Source organism: Harpia harpyja, chromosome 3 (genome assembly GCF_026419915.1).
Source record: "Harpia harpyja isolate bHarHar1 chromosome 3, bHarHar1 primary haplotype, whole genome shotgun sequence".
Classification (NCBI taxonomy): domain Eukaryota; kingdom Metazoa; phylum Chordata; class Aves; order Accipitriformes; family Accipitridae; genus Harpia; species Harpia harpyja.
The window spans coordinates 75,128,047-75,145,418 of NC_068942.1; positions in this window are offsets into that span (position 1 = coordinate 75,128,047).

Here is a 17,372-nt window from a genome sequence, read left to right on the forward strand (position 1 = left end):
GAGAGGGAAGGGAGGGATGAGAGTAGGAACTCACCTTTGGACTTTCCTACCTTCCACCCTGCTGGCGCAGCATGCTGAGGAAATAAGGCTGCGTTTTTGCAGACATCGTTTTCGGTGGCAGTGCCTTGATGGAGCGGTTGGTTTATGCTCCCTCCATTGTGCTGGGGCAGCTCTTTGTGCCGTTGTGTCGTCAAACAGACCAGGAGACTGCTTAAAAAAAGCAGCACCCTCCCCACCTCAGTTATTTTCACCCTGGCTCAGTTCCCAGGCACAATTCACCTCGTCTCCACCAAGGTGCAACTGGAGGAAGAGCGTTGGAGTGTGAAAGCATAGCCAGAAGCAGGTGAACAGGGGTGTGCCTAAATCCACAGTGCCCCTCTAAAAATGTCCATGGCCCAATGCCTTGGGGAGAGTTTCTCTTCAGCAATCATAAGCAACTTGTTTGCCAGAATTAGGGAGATCAAAAAAGAGGAAAGAAGGGTTGAATCCATGTAGGCACGTGCAGCATTTGCATACTATTTTCCTCTGCAAAACATAAAAGGAAATCTGACTGTAATCATGTTAGAAGTGCTCCCATTTCCCCTCCCATTTAATCTAAACATTTCTGTATGACACTGTCGCCAGTGTGCAAGACGGCAATCCGGCAGACCACTTAGGCATGGACACTGCCTTTAACACCTGATTGTTTCTGCTGAAGTCAGTAGAAGCGCTTAGATGGTTAAAGCTGCACATGCTTAAATGCTTTGTTAGGTCACGAGCTAATTTAAGGACAGAGAACTACAGCTCCAAAAGAGAAAAATAGGTTAATAACACTGAAGTCGCAGCAAATCTGTAAGAAATCTCCTAGAATATGTTCATAATTAGTAAATCTACACTTCTGAAAGTAAATATCCTCACCTTTTCTTCAGTTCCCCTTTTCCCCTGATTGTGCCTGTGGACTATGGTTCCTGGCTAAAGACAGGACAAACTGAAGACTTCTACACTTACAAATTAGTGCCTGAACCTTACAGCAGCATCCAGGAGCCTGCACCAGGCACTTCCATCTTCCTATACAGCACTGCATATGAGTGAGGTGTTTCAAGGGGGTAGCTGTCTCAAGGTAACCAATGCTGAACACACAGTTCGGTGTGAAGTCCCAAATTTTTCAGAGCAGAGGCACTGAACTCCACTTATATGGAGGCACAGCCAAGGTTAGTCTCCTGAGGACAGGTACCTGCAATCTGAACTGAGCAGCGCTCATCTTGCTCCATTTATAATGCAGGTGCTGTGCATGAATAAAGGTTTCCAGTCTACGTTCTCCCACCTCCCGAAGTGCACCAGCTCCTTGGTTACAGGCAAGGTGAGTTTGTTACACAAAGAGACATAACTTCAGGTTCCACCCTGAAAATTAAACTTCAAAGCGGAGCACCCCCAGCCCTCAATACCAGCTGAGTGGAGTCTCGGATTACAGTTTTTTACTGAGGTACCTCCAACCTGTCCAAGTCTTGCTTCAGGTACTTAAGGGCCTTTTTAGATCCCACTTGAAGCCTTGCATTCCTGATGGGCGCAGTGGGCTTAGGAGACTGTTTTAGGAGTCTGTTAGACTCATCATAAGATTGAGTCAAGGTCTTAAAGGACCTTTAAGAGTCTGTAAGACCTTGACCCGATCTCATCAGTAAACTTAGGCAAGGTTTTGGGCTCAGTATCCCCTTATCTTAAACCCAAAAGTTTATTGACATTTTTCACTTGCATTAGTCCTTCTAATAAAAAAATATTACCTCTTCTATCCTTAGACTGTCGCTGCTGCAGCACTTGTACTGCAGTGTATTTGTAAAAGCACTGTAACGAGCCTGCAGTCAAGACCACACTGGTCCTATCAGCTTTACCCTCATGCTCCAAGGCTGGCTGGTGCCTCCCAAGCACACTGCATCCCACCAGCAATTCACCATCTCAGTTTTGGCTCTATTTTTTAGAAGTTGGGTGAGAGAAACCTGCCAAGAAGCACTGTATTCAGTCGACAATAGCAGAAGCTGGATAAAGACAGCGTAGTGGTCAAATGCCGGGTCTGGACTTGGGAACCTGCAGGACATACGAGGAAATAACAGTGGCTGGGCAAGCAAGCTTTGCAAAATAGCTCCAATGGGCCATCTGCAAGCTCCAGGTGCTTGTAAAGCAAAACTGGGCAGCAGAAGGCACCCAAGGGCTTATGCATTTTTCATTTGATGGCCTCCTCTCACCACTGAAGACCTTTCTCTGAGGCTCAGACAAGACCTGCAGTAGTTTAACTTTGAGCAGGAACTGGTTTAATCTCTTGGCAAGCCTTTTGTGGGATACTTGGAAAGTAATGGGCACACAGTGATCAATCCAGACTCAATAGAATTGATCAATTTGTGAGCCAAGGATGTTTTGTAGGCAGCAGGCTTCAAGGACGCTTTGCTTGTGGACACATATTTAGCTAATGGTAGTAAGAGCATTCCAGATGCCTTTAGAAGGCCTTGAACAGAATAAACAAGAAGACAAAAAAAGAAAGATGCCAATTAGAAGAACACAGGTGCGCATTCCATGATAAAGGGAACTTGGCAAAGAACCTCAATTCCACAGCTTATCTTGACCAATTAGCCTGAGACAAGTTTCGCATGTTTTAGTTAATACAACCAATTATGCCTTATGTTTATGCGCGTGTACAGTGTTGATATAACCAATCATTAGGTGTAACTAGGCGCGTGGACAGCTCATGCTAACCAATCTCTAATTTGCTTATGCGTGAACAGTAACTAGAATGAACATATAAACCGAGCTATCTTGGCAATAAAGTGGCATCTGCTTGATCATATTGATTGTGTGCAGTATCCGTGACTTCCGCGTCAACAGCCTTTCCCTTCCTTGCCACCTCCAGGAAAAGGCCCTTTCTCTGTAGTTGCAGGTCTTGATAGTTCTAGGACACACCTGGGCTGAGGACTGCAGAAAAAATGCCAGCACTTGCCTCCCGCTCATACTATACCGAGCACCCTTCTCACACCTCCATCTTTGGGGAACGGCACCCTTGAGCAGCTCTCAGGCAGCAGCAGTTTGGTTTGCCTCTGCTTCCACTGCAACGCCTACCTGTCCTGGGTGGCTACAGCCCATTTTCCACCATGATTCAATGGAGAACAAAAAACCTCTCGAGGGTAGGAAGTGGGGCTAAGGCTTCTTTGGAAGCAGGATTTAGTTATCCCGACCACCGCCTTTAAAAATCAGTGCCCTTGGGCCCCAGCCAGCCCTCAGCTCTGTCAACATCTTTACTGCCAACTTTACTAACAGTCACACAAATGTAAATCTAGTGTGAGAAGAGGATTAAGCCCATTCTGGTTTTATGGCCTATGAAATGTCTACTGCCCTGCTGCCACTGTGCAGTGATACATAACACAGAAAAGGGGAATTCAGGCTGCCATTGCATCTTCAAAATTTTAAAGGAAAAAGTGTAATTCCAGAAACTTTACCAGCAAGTGAAGTGTATATGCATACAAGGTTTCTTCTAAGTCAAAAGCTAAAAGCCTGTACCTTGCCAGATTCTGGTTGAAGTACATCAGTTTTTTCCTGCGAAATAAGATTAGCAACAGCAATTTTCCATGCATTCAAGTTCAGGATTTTGTCTGCAAGAGGATTAAAGCTCAGGCAAACATGAGCCTGCCTGAATACTGCCCTAGTCCGTGTACTGCTGTCACTTGGGATGAGACCTATGCAGGGGGCTATTTAAGAATCCCACTAAAATTATTTCTTTACCGATGACTAAGGTGACTGAGATTTGCAAGAAGGACTGAGGGAATTAGATTTATGGTTTCTAAAAATTTCAGTTCAGTGTGGGTTCCTGACTCCCTTAGGCTGGTATTTCATACAAAAGGCTATAAAGGGGGATTTTACCATAAAATTTGTGATTGGATTTCAGCTCTTGGGCTGGGAATATATTTTGGTTCCAGCTTTCTATATAATCTTAGAGCATGGCTTCGATCTTTTAGCAGGATCACAGTACCACTAAATAATTGTTATGATTATTAACAGTCTAACTCCACTGAGCTGTCAGTAGAAGAATAGCTGAGCTGAATACACATTTCAATTTAAGATGCAGAATTATGCGTATTTATGCACAAGCCTGAAAAGCAGACAATATTTAAAATGTACTTCAGGGCAAGAGGTACAATTAACTTTTCATTACCTTTATTATTTTCCAATTTATCCTGGTCTCTAGCTTGAAAGTCTCATTCAGTCCTTACCTGTGTAAAGTTGCCATTGTCTTCAGCGTAAGATTTTCTGGGCAATTGTGACTTTTTTGGTCACAGGGGATAGGTAGGGACTATAATGAGATACTCCACTGACCCTCGAAGGCACAACTGATAGCGTTTGCCAAAAAGGGAATCCACCTCCCTGGCAGATGCTCGCATACACTTTACGTCTCTGCTTCATCTTTCAGTCCTGCTGGTGAAAAGCTCTTGTGGATCAGAAAGAAAAGTGGTACATGGAAGACAGGCTGCAGTGACCTCTTGTTTCGGTATTTAGCTGTTTCTTTTGGCATTGCAGATATATTTAGTAAACTGTCATCTGTTATAATTTGTGTGGGGACAGCTCCCATATTTTGAAAAACGTTTGCTGTCCTGCATCGCCCGGAGTCCTGAAATTGCTCTTTCATTTACACACTGGTCTATTTTAAAAGCAGTGTTAGGGGACACGTCCTCTCCCTTAAACCCACCGAGAGGATCCTGAGCTACCAAATGCTTGCACAGCGGTACAGCAGGTTTTTACCCAAGTCGTCTTCTTCTAAGCAAACGATTTGGTATTTATTTGTAAATAGTTTCCCTGAAACCAAGGGAAATGCATGCTAAATAAGATGCTGTTGTGTTTTCTGACTGTGTGACAGACTGTCCCTTGAAGTGTGGCCCCAGCCCCCCCCGGCCGTATTGCCCTCCCTGCAACAAGCCTGGCTATTTTTGGCCATTGAGGCTATGGTGCTGGGTGCTGGGAGACCTCGTGCTCCACGGGAGCATGTGTACCACCATCCCATCGCGTGCGGGCAGCCACCAGCCACGTGTTAGTAGTACTGGTCACGGGTTTCCTTGCTCATCTGCTGCCCAGGGCTGACCGCAGAGGAACACCTTGTTTGCAATTTGTGGGGGAAAAAAACAAACATGTTATTTTGTGTTTAGCCCAAACATTGAGCTGTTGGCAATCAGCAGTCACCCCCACATCTCAAAGAAAGGGACGGAAAACGACAACAAAAAGAGCCTGTCACCAGCACAAAGCTGGGGTTAAATCATCGGGATCAGTGCAGCGCTGCTCTCATCCCACCCCAGCCCCTGCAGGGTCCCACAGGCGGGACCCCACGACACCCATTCTCCCCACACCTCTCCACGGCCTTGCAACCTGCCATCCCCACCCCAGGGAAGCTGCACCCCATGTGCGACCCGTCAGGGTGAACTCGCCCACCGCGCTGGCTGCCAGCCCTGGAGACGAGCCCCGCTCAGAGGCAGCCGATCACATTTGGGCTTCCTCGGCCTCGGAGGGCAGCGATAACCCCTTGTTCCCTCTGTCCATCAGGGTTACTCCTCTCATTATCACTCCTAAATTGCTCCTGACATGGGCTTGTCCTGTGGCAAGTCCCAGATCTCTTACTCAGATACACACTCAGACAGCAAGACTGGGTCTCGGTGTGCAGCGGGGAGCCGAGCTGCCCTCTCCAGCTTTGGGCACCAGAGGAAGCTGCTGGACATCTCCCGGCTGCTGTACAGTGAATTGCTGGCCCTTATTCTGCAGAAATAAAGTAAATGCTTTTTCCAAATTGTAATTTCTGGAGATTATCTACTGATACGTAGGCCAGTGCAATATATTATCAGGTATCATATACTGCTTGCCTTGGAAAAAGCAAGGTCAAAGAAGTACACCTTGCAGGCACAGCAGAAATTTTGTGATGATTGCAGTTCTTCCGGGAGTTGTTATTATTAAGGTTTGTCGTGCATCAAATCCAGGCAGGACCGTCCTGTGGCAAAGGGACATATTGCTGCCACTGGCAGAAAGAAGGGTAAAGAGGAGCCTACGCACAGCCCCGGAGGTGTCAGAGGTAATGGAGTCATTATGGGTACCTGCACAGGAGCTCATTCCTGCTGGAGGCAGGTGGAGGTTGGATCAGTTCAAGCCTAAGCTGGTCAAACTAATGCTTGAGCCTCGTCAGGGTTTGGTGGGCAGGGACCAAAATGGTCCCAGTGAGTGTCCGGAGGAAGACGGGAGCAGAGGAGTCCCCAGCAGAGCAGAAGCTCATGCAGATGAGAAGGGGCAGGCCAAAGAGGGGGGAAACGTGGGCATGAAGAGTGATGAAGTCCTGACAGGCCCAAGGTTTGGGTGGAGGGTGACTGACACAAGACCGTGCTGTTTCTCCAAGAGGCATTTCTGTTCTTCCCCACCACCCCTAGCCGATTGGTCTTCAAATCTCCTCTGCATCGGGACTGGCACTTCTGGGAGCCATAAATCCCAGCTTAAATGAGCTGATGCAGCTGCAGAACAGTCCGGAAAAAGGCACGTAGTTGGTTTTCAGTTGGCTGGCTGGAGCCAGCGCAGGGGTCTATGGTTGACAGATCAGAGAAGGAGGGGAGCAAGTGAGCGAGGCAAGAACTGCAGCTTCTGGCACCTCTGCCCACGTAGGTGAGCGTGAGCCAGCATTTTGTTTAAGCTGATCTGTGTGGGGTGGTCACAGTAGGGTGATCCCATCCTGAGCCGCCCCAGCTGTGTCCTTTCCTCCCATCCTACACCAGATCTAGTGATGAGAGGTCTGCAGGGCGAGTCAGCTCAACTAGCAGATCCAACAGAAAACTACTAGGAAGCCTTTCTTTACAGAGAGAGTGGTCAAACACAGGCTTCCTAGAGAGGTGGTTGATGCCCCGTGCCTGTCAGTGTTAAGAGGCATTTGGAAATGTCCTTGATAACATGCTTTAACTTTTGGTCAGAGCTGAAGTGGTCAGGCGGTTGGACTAGGTGATTGTTATTGGTCCCTTCCAACTGAAATATTCTATTCTATTGTACTCTTTCATGGAGGTGCTTTCTGGGATGCTTCTGATCAATCAGATCAGCTTACTGAACAAATTCATCCCGTGGTTATGTCTTCACTGGATGCAATGCAAAGGGAGTCATCTTAAGCGTGTGGGTTTGTGATGTAGCTGAGCCCATTCACCTGCCCGCAGCCCCCAAGGCACGTGGTCGGGTCCCCATTCCCATCCCCATCCCTGTGGCTGGGCAGGACTGCAGCACTGGCACTGGTACCCGCTGACCACGCAGCCCTTCGGGGAGCTGTAGCAACCAAGAGCTCATTTCAAAAATTAAAATAGCTTCTGGCTGGGTTGGTTGAGCGCCCTGACTCCCTGTGCCAGTAAGCACCGAAGCGAGGGATCAGGGGAACTGGATTTGCTGGCAGTTTGATGAGCTGAGCTGTACCCTAAAACCACCCCTCCGGAGTGACCTTGCAGCAGAGTCGGGCCACAGCAAGACTGTATTTCTATAAAAGGACACATATTTTAGGACAAAACTCAACTCTTGCTAGTGCAAGCAAAGGTAAGCTGGATGTGGGAGAGCACGTGCTTGTTGGAGCAATGAAAGGACTCATCTGCAAGTGCCAGATGGGCCCCCAAGAAAGCCCTGTGTGACACAGAGATGTTGTTATTCCACTGCCACGATGGACTAAAAAAAAAATGTAAATCTCTCTCAAGTTCAAAGTATTACTCCATGCTGTTTTAATAACAAAGTTCACTGCATAATTTGGCTCCATGCTCTTTATTCACTTCAGGCAAGTCCAAAAGTGAAATGGGAACGGGGTAAGAGGCCAGAGCTGAAATGCAAACAGAAGCTGCTCATAGCCGATGTTTAGTTCATGCCATTAAACTTTCATTTTCAGTGCTACTAATCCTTCATTTTCATGACAACTTCGAAGATCCATTATAATTATAATTTAATGAAAAAGCTGAATGCAGAGATGTAGCTGCAAAAGGGTAATTGCCTACTGTGCATTGTATTTAGAAGAGGCAATTAACTGTATATTCCAGGGATGGATTGAAAAGATGAATTTTAACAATGACGGAGTTCAACAATCAGGAAATCTTCATTTTAAAAATCTATCTGGTATTTTTATTTTCTTTTTACATTGGGTCTCCATAGTTATTTGGATTTTTAAAGAAAAATTGATTTCAGCAACTGTTAGAATTAATTAGATGTGACTAAGCAGGAGGGTACCTGTAGCTTTTATTATTCAAGTGAGTCTGTATCTTATATGCAGTTATTCAGATTCCTGATTATCTTTTTAATAAAACTATTAGAAATGGTGAATGATGCTTTTTTTTAACAAGGTTATTTTTCACTTAGGTCAGACTGGATGGAGGTTGGGTTGCAATTGAGAATGAGTAAACAGGTGCTTTAAAATTTATTTTTACTGTACAAAATATCTTAACTGTCCTGAATACATACAGGAAAAGACACAGAACTTACAGTTTTAAAAAAATTAAAACTGATTTATTAAATAAATGAACAATTTTTGTAATTGGATTTGGACTTTTTTTCCTGGATTTCAAGATTTCAGAAGTGCTAGCTCTCATCCTCAGCTGTCTTCCTTTCTTAGGTAAAAGGAAGAAAACAAGTATTCCTGCTTTTTCAGTTGTCAGTTAGCTTCTTGAGCTATCCTTAACCAGGTAACTGAATAAATTACAAATAAGAAATACTCTTTCTGCTCCTGCAGAGCAGGCTCTTGTCGAAGCCAGGACCCTGCCTCGCACCAGCGCTGGGTCCTGCAGCCTCAGACCACAGCACCTTGTCAGGAGATCAGCCCTGCAACCTGCAGTGACTTTGTGGCTACATTAAATTGAGGCTGCTGTGGGTCATATTTAATTATAAATAGCTGTATTTCCAACAGAGTAAATACAATTGAACAATTCCAATGATCTCAGTGGTTTTTTGGAAAGCGGTGCCAGGCGCTGTGCTCCTGCCGACACGTATCGGCATGACAAATCCTCCTAATAAAATCAAAAGCATTTTGGTGCAAACCTCCTACAGAAAGTGTTTGATTCAGGTGCCAGCTGGGAGGGGAGTCTCCCACCAGCGTGGTGAAGGCCTGTCTAAATGAGGGACCTTCATTAAATGCATTTAATCAAAACCCATGAGATTTGCAGAAGCAACGATGACATCTAGCGGGGATGTGCATTAATCACGCTAAGGGGGAAATTGCAGTTAATGCTGCGGGCCAGCAGGTCAGGGGTATTTGGGAGGGATTTTTCCAAGGAGGAATTACCACCAGTGGTGGTAGCGGTTGGAAAGGCACCAAAACCGAACGATTTGAAAGTCTATCCCAATGATTTGTAACTCTTACGTGACCCCGAGTTTCTGGGGGAGAGTTGGTACCCGGCACTCAGACCAGCCCCGTTGTTTTTTACTCTGTTTTAACCATCATGGAATCACACCTTCTTGTTCCAGCCTTAAAACTGAAGGGTTAGAGAAGCAGAAGCTCGCTGTCAAGCTTAACTCTATTAACTGCCCATTTTGTACTACAGAGATTAACATTGCATACTTTTGTAAACACTGAATAGAGGCATGCGCTATATATTGCTCCTTTGCAATCATATCTGACGTTAGCTGTGAAAATCTGAGAAATTGGGATTTTTACGCCTGTAGTCTGTGTGTCTGTGCTTTTAAAGAACGGTTTGCCAACAAGTTGGATCAGAAGAAAAGTTAAAGGAGGAGGTGTTTCCCTAGAAACCTGAAAAGGCAATAGCCACTTTTATAGTCCCGATAAGAAGAAAGATATCGAAGAGAATGATAAGCCTCCCATGGCTTAGAAACGAGTGGGAGACTAAGGTGGGAGAGCCCACGGCAGGCTACCAGGAAAACCTGCTACCACCAGACCAGCAAGGAGAGGCTGAAAAACCAAGAAAGAGCTGTGCATTTAAGGTTTATTTTTCTTTTTCAACTCAAAGTGCATGAGGTCTACCCATAAGCATCCTGTTTGGAAAATGCTATTGCATGTTCAGGGCAAAGCCTTTAGACTGTGCAGGTTAAATTTCCTCCAAGATCCAGCATTCCTACAGGAAACATGGAGGCAGAAGCGGCTTCCAGGGGCTTCCCCAGGAGAGGGGCAGTGAGGCAGTATTGGCAGGGCTGCCTGGTCCCACAAACCGTGCAAAGAACATGGCCTGGGAACCCGCAAAATCTCTGCTTTTTCAGTCTTGAATTCTAACAGATCTGTAATCAAATAGGGCATATTCTCAGGCAATATGTAGAAAAGAATGTCTAGTTTTCATTGACTTAAGGAAATTCCTTAAAAAGAAGGGATTCCTATGGTTGCAAAGAAAATTTACAAAACATGCCCTGTTTTTTGACAAAGAAAAAATTTAATCAAGACCTTAAACAATGAGTTACATTACACAGGGAGCTAAAACATTCCTCAGTTTGGGCTTGTTCATTAAAACCTAATACTAACAGAGAACTCTGGGATTATTCAGGATTACTGTAGTGTTCAGCCTAAATCTTAAAGTAAATACTTGACTCATGTTTTCTGCTCTGGGAGTGTATTAAATAGGCAATAGAGCTTCTCCCCAAATAAAGGGTCTTGTGTCTCACAATATCCCTTTCAGCCACTGCAGAAAGCTTGCAGACCCTGCAATGCTCCCTGCCTGACTCAGCGAGAGCGGCAGGACTTAGATGCGCAGGGATGCTGAATTCTCCTCATCCACACACCGCAGGCAGCCCGCAGAGACACAGGAAAGCAGGAGGGCTTTTCAGAAGTGAAATGCACTGCGATAGCTTCTTTTAAAGCAAATTGTCTTCACGAGCAGTTCCCAGTGTCCCATGTTTTCACGGTCATCCAACGTGATTTTACTCATTACATGTTGGTGTCTTTTTTTCTTTCTTTTGTTTGCCTTTGCAGTTTGGTGCTTTGTTAAATCTTCATTGGGATCCTAACTTGAAACTCGGCAAAGCCGCTCACAGACAAACAAAGATGCAGCTGCTGGAAGAGGACAAAAAGCAATCCCTGCCAGCACCGGGGTGTGTTTGCTCAGAGCAGAGCAAAGTGGACCACATGGAAATAGCGATGCATATCAAACAGGCAATCATGTCTGCGTTTGACTGCATTAGTCTCAAATGCCAGATCCAGAGACTGAAAACCAATTCTCAGCATTGCCTCTTTGGCCAGAACGGTATCAGTATTTCAGACTCACCATATATGCTCCTGTATTTATTTTCTCTTTTCGAACTCCCAAACAAAGCACACCAGTCCCCACCTTGGGGCTTATGGACAGCAACAGATACACGCACAGCAGCACTGCGCTCTGCCTAGCGTCAGTACGGAGGGTGCTGAAGCTGTTGCCATCTTACGCACGCCGGCTCAAGTCTTACAGCTCCCGACAGCTTGCAGGCAACCTTGAATGTTCCTGACCAAGCGCTTTCCAGTCCCGCCCCTCTTTGCCATTAATATTATCTCTCAGCGTGCAAACTCAGGGCTCCCCTTTCCTCCACACAACATGAGCTGCCCACACAGATAACCAAACTCATTGCTGAAACTTAGGAAATCTCCTCCACTCAAGGTGACTAAGCAGCAGTGCTCCTTTTTTACTTATTTACGAATAGTGGCTTGTTTTCGTCCCTACCGTGTGCCTATAAAGCCCAAGCCAGTGCACAAGAAGTAGGAAAGCAATCAAAGTAGAAGGGTTGATTTCCCGGTTGTGTATTCAAGGCTGTACAGAAAAGGGCAGATGTGCAGCTCCCAAGATACAAGGCCCCCTTCAATCTATCCTTACTCAAGGCTTGCAGTAGTTTATTATGGATCGGTAACTTATAGGTTATGTTTGTATTCTTGCTATCCTTGTCAAGCAGCACTTTACTCCAGGATTAGCCCAATTGATTTGAACAGGCTCGTTTGTGACCTTTTAAAACTCCCCGCAAAACACGAGGGACACGATGCAGAAGTACCGTGTGACATTTGCTGGCCTGTGTTACGCGGGTTGGCAGAGCAGATAATCAGGAGAGGGATTGAAAGCTGTGAGTCCTCATGTTAGTGAGGGGATTTGTGGATGAGAACTTGGTGTAAATGGTTGGAGAACTTGCCCCATGGAAGGGCAGCAAAGGAACTTCACTGAAAAACCAGACAGTGGGATGGTAATAGCTTGGTGTAAGAAGTTTTGCATTATTTCTTCCCCCCTGGAAATAAACAGGAGGCTGTTAGATTTCTACCCATTACATTTTTTGGTGATAGATGCAGGAAATGCATTTAAAGGAGGGATCTGCACCAGGGGAGATTTGGGAATCTGGGCATACAAGGAAAAGCTACTGCAGAAATTTCATCAAAGAGTGTTTGTTTGTGACATTTCCGTGTTTCTCTTTACTGTCACCAAACTGAATGGAGTGCAAACCAGAGTGACTTCCCAAAGTCTTTCAAAAGTCTTTATTAAAGCTTGGAAATGGGTGACAGATGAGGCTGCTCTGCCTGTAAACAGTCTTACTTAGGGATACTAGCATCGTGTGAGATTTCCTGCGTGACTGTGGTGCCCGCGTGGCTGAGACTTGCTCACAAATCCCACGGTTTTGGGAAGCACATCAAGCAGTTGGACTGAATGTGCCCCCAGAGGCTGAGGTCTTCTGGAGAGCAGAGGATCCGCTGCACATGCGTGTGCAGCACAGAGCGCAGGTTCTACAGTCGTGCAGGATGTCTTGACCCGTGGGAAGTGCTCACGGAGATAGTCCACTGAGATTTCGGCTGCCGCACCTCTAGAAATCTTTAGCAAACAGAAAGGACTTAACCAGAGAAAAGCAGTGGATGTGTGGGAGCCTTGAGTCCATCTATAAATAAAGCTAGTGCTTTCAGGCACTCTGACACACACCCCCACACCCATCCCGCAAATTAGCCTCCTATTCTAATTAGCTTTAATGAGCAGGGAGAGCCAAATGTGAGTGTCCTGGGAGGCTTATATGTGCCTTCTCACACTCGCACAGGTTTCCTTTTACCTTCATCTGGAAGGCTGACTAATTTACTCCAAGCTATGTGTAACATTTGTGCACACAAGCTGAGAACGCTGCTCCTCACAACCCTAAAAATGGGGCACATTTTCAGAATTTCCTTCCCAGGTCCCTTTTATTTTTTGCCACAGATTTCTATCCCCCTGGTTTAGGTTTCTCTTTGCCCACACCATACCTGCCTCAAGGATGCCTAAAAGGCTTACGGTGGCCAAGTGCCACAGAAGGAATAAATAAATTAGTGTCTTCAGAGCAACACTCTGTGATTTGGAGCGGGTCTCAGTGTGCACAAGCCAGTTGTTGGGTTTGTTATCCTTGCTCCCCGCTCCTGCATCATGACCTCCCTGGCTACAAAGCTCCATGCCAGCTGGGGCAATGCCGGTACTTCCGAATATTTTCCTACATGTCTTCAGTCCTCCTTTAGCTCAGCAGATGCAGTTCTGTCAGTGCGCATTCATAAATGCTGTGATTTATTTGATGCACAGATTGGCACATTTATGCACTTACTACATGTAGTAAACCTCAGGCCTGGTGTGTACGTACAGATGCATTTATGTAATTAAACATTTAGGAGTAATTACTCTAATTGCCTAGCTCAACTTGTTACGCCTCCCATTCTGAAGATGAAATTCATCTACCGAAAGAGGCTCCATCTTCATAGTCCCCTTCATTCATACCTGTCCCTTATACAGCTGAGGGCTTTGCCATACCCCCTTTCCCACATCGTGACTCCTTACGTTAGAGGTAGGCAGTGACTAGGGCTGCTTAATCCTCAGAGCTGGATGCATGTATCACAGGCAGCCTGCAGTAAGGTGTGTTTGCTTGCACAGTCCCACGATATCTAGCAGATATATAACCCAGCTGTAGCTTCACATGGTGTCCTCTTCTCCCTCCCTCCATCCCCACTCAACAACCACTGCAGGCTAAAGAAAGAATCCTGTAAGGTCTGGCTATGCAATGTGGGTATCTGCATACATGGATGAGCTAATCCCTCTGTGTTTGCAAAACTCCCTGATCTGTGTGTTCACAGCTGAATCTGCAAATGAGAAAATGCTATGGTTTGAGCACAAAGCTGCAAAGACCTTGACATGATAAAAACCAAGCCTCCAGCATACGGGTTGTAACATTTTGACTATTTAGATAAGAACACGCCACCTATTCTATTACTCTTTACAAAGGCTCAGGTTTAATCACTGATGAGCCAAAAGGAGATATGCCTTCATTCTTGCAATAACTCTTGGCTGCTTGTGCTGAGGTGAAGGGTCCCAAAAGAATGGAGCTGTTGTAATCATTTGCCAGCTCTTCTCAGCCTTTCCTAAGAGGCAGACTTTCATGCCTCGATCATGCGCTGTCCTGATCTGCCTCACCCAGCAGCCTTTTGCTAGGAAGGTGAATTTTTTGTTTTCCCAAATTGGATGGCTTTCCCAATCCTTTCCAACAGATGTAGAAATTATCCTCAAAAAAGTAACCAGTGGGATCCAGAATGGAGATACGGCTAACCAATGCTCTGCCTTAGCTCTGCAAACACATTGAGTTGTTGTGCTTTAAAGCCATGACATAATGAAGATTAAAATAAATAGTACAGGTGCTTTATGGGCTTTCTTCTCTTTCTGGGCTCTGGACAGCTGGACTTACAGTAACTCCTGCATTTATTTGGACAGGTGGAAAGAAAAATGGGGCAAAGTCAATCATCCTCTTTTAATTCTCTGAAATAGCTCTAAATGAGATTTTATTGTTTACACAGTATATATAAAGCAGGCAATGATCCAACATAAAGTTTTGCAGTACCGTCCTTTGGAAAATTTATTTAATATGTTTGTGGGTTTCCTGCTTGTGTGTAATACACATCCCAGACTCCCATGAGTAATAACAAATAGCCTTTATAGCGTGCCACAGCGCAGTGGCCCAGTATGAGAACAAACCTTTCCTTGGAATTCGGAGGTACCTGCTCCTGCCTGGCACCATTTCTCTGTACCACTAGGTGGCTTTTCCACCCGGTAGTTTGTATCTCGCTCTTCAAAGTCACTACAAGTACAATGAATCTGCTTGTAAGTGCAACCATCAAACTGGTGGAAAAGGGAGAAGAAAGCCAAGGTATCCTTCAGCAGATGAACTCTTAAATTCCCCATACTTTTACAGTGAAATCTTTACCGATCCCTTGTCTGTCATTCTCATGTTTTGTTTCAAGGTAGTTACAGCTAGGTAGCCTACTCCTAGATTTTGAGTAGCATAAGGTATCTGCTCAGATATATTTCTGTACAGCTATGAAACTTGGCAAAGTAGTGCATGTGTGTAATTTTATGATAGACATTTTTGAAGTTCATCAGCATAAACCAATCAGTAACATAGAAACAGGATGTGTACTATTTAATGAAATACATTGTCTCACCACGTTCTCAGGAAGAGTAAATCCAGGTTTGCCTTTTCAGATATTTTACTCCGGTTTTTAACTTAAACTTTTTAACTACAGATCTTTACTCACATCAAAACACTGCAAATATCTGGCTACTGATAGTATCTTTTTCAAGTAGCACTCAACGCCTCAAATTGTCTCCAAAAAGAAAAGCCCTGAGGGGCTCATTGACTAGAGTACAGAACAGTATGGGGGGGAAGGATGAGGGTCACAAATCCATAGCTGTGTTAAAAAAAAAGAAATACACCTCACCCCCATACCTCCCCCCCAGTTTTTCTTTCAGTTTGGCCATGTTGAGTAGCAAGTATTTTATTGGAAGCACAACACAGCTGAGTTGGGCAGAGACAGACCTGAGAGATATTTAAAGTTTCACAGACAAACTCAGGATTTGTATTTTTCATTAGTTTCAGACATTTTTTCCTTTCACATATTTAACTCTTGTTTTCTGTTACAAAAATGGCCATATATTCACTGGAGAGAAACCACGGAGCTCTCTCCTGACAAGTACCCTTCAGTGGTATCAAAAGCTGCATCAACAGCTCTTTCGGGCAGAACACAGTGACACACATGGAATTCACACAAATCTTAGGGGGGCTAATACTGCAACTAATTTTACACACATCAGGTAAGCTTTCAAAGAGGAAAGCCAGCTGCTGATGAAAAGGCTGGAGAAAGCTCCTGCTTTACAAAACAGCAGATAGACACGTTTGGACTTGATTACCTGTGTAAAAGCTGGTTCCCACCTCCAGATAATGAGCAAAGATGGACCCAGGCTGGCAAGAGGCTGAGAAAAATGCACCGGGAGCTGCTCCGCGTTGATGCAGCACTACTCGCTATTGGTTGCCATGTGCCGATTTGCACCATTTCAATCCAAGTCTCTGCCCTGATTGTAGCAGCCAGCTTTTTATACCTACTGGTTTTCGATACGCAGCTTCCCCAGAGGCCCTGGACTAACAGCAGATTTCTGAGGGAAGAGGAGGATAATAGTCAAATTTTTTGGAGCAAACTGGCACTCAGTAAAACAGGGTAGTAATATAGCTGAATAAATAAAGCAATTAGGAATAGTGATGGGTTTTTTCATTATACAAGTACCTTTCAAGCAGCCTTTTTATAGTGTAACCCTCCATGGTATAATCCCCTCAGACCCAAGTGAGCTCTGCCTGAGCAGCCAACTAAAAGCCGTGTTATCACATTAGCCTGGTGCTGATTCAAAGTCAATATACTCTGCTCCCAGGAGGCTTTTCTGCTGGGGCTTGGCACTGCACGAATGCAGGCACACAGCTGTCGGTGGGCATGGAGCACAGGCAAGAGCCGTCTGCGGTATCTCAGTGCGTGGCATGCCGACGTACCCGGACCTACCTGCAGTACTCTATGTAGGTGCATGCCTAGGCTGATCTTTAAGTTACAATAATCCTAACCAAAAAAAACGTTTTGATTTGCCGTGCTCGAGTCCTTTCACCATAATCTGTGCCACTGCTTTGGCCCGGCACAGTCTGAAGCACCTGCACAGTATGAATGTAGAGCCCTGCCAGTCAGTGCCGGCAGTATTTCACTCCCAGTGAGTGCTGCAGTATGTGGCTTCACCAGCTGAAAGACACTGGACGACTGGTAAAGCTCAGGACAACCTCTGATCTCTTGGCTGTCCCTCAAGCTGTATTATCTCTGCAAACATGCGCTTCCCTTAATCTCTATATAATCTTTTCCCAGACAGAGTAATTAAAAAACAGTTCCACGTGTTTTCCCCAGCTTCTTTTAGCTAACCATTTTGCAGCCTCCCCCCCTCATGCCCACAGTCTGTAAATTTTGTCCTGCGATTTTTTTTTTCTAATCAAACTTTGTACTCCTCTGTCAGCTCTGCTCTTTATACAAAACTTTTTTCAGGTGAAACGCTCTCTTCTCCCCTCTCCACCTCATGAAGCTTTATTCCCACGCCTGAAGAGCCCTTTGTGGAAGCAAACTCTGATCCCAGCCC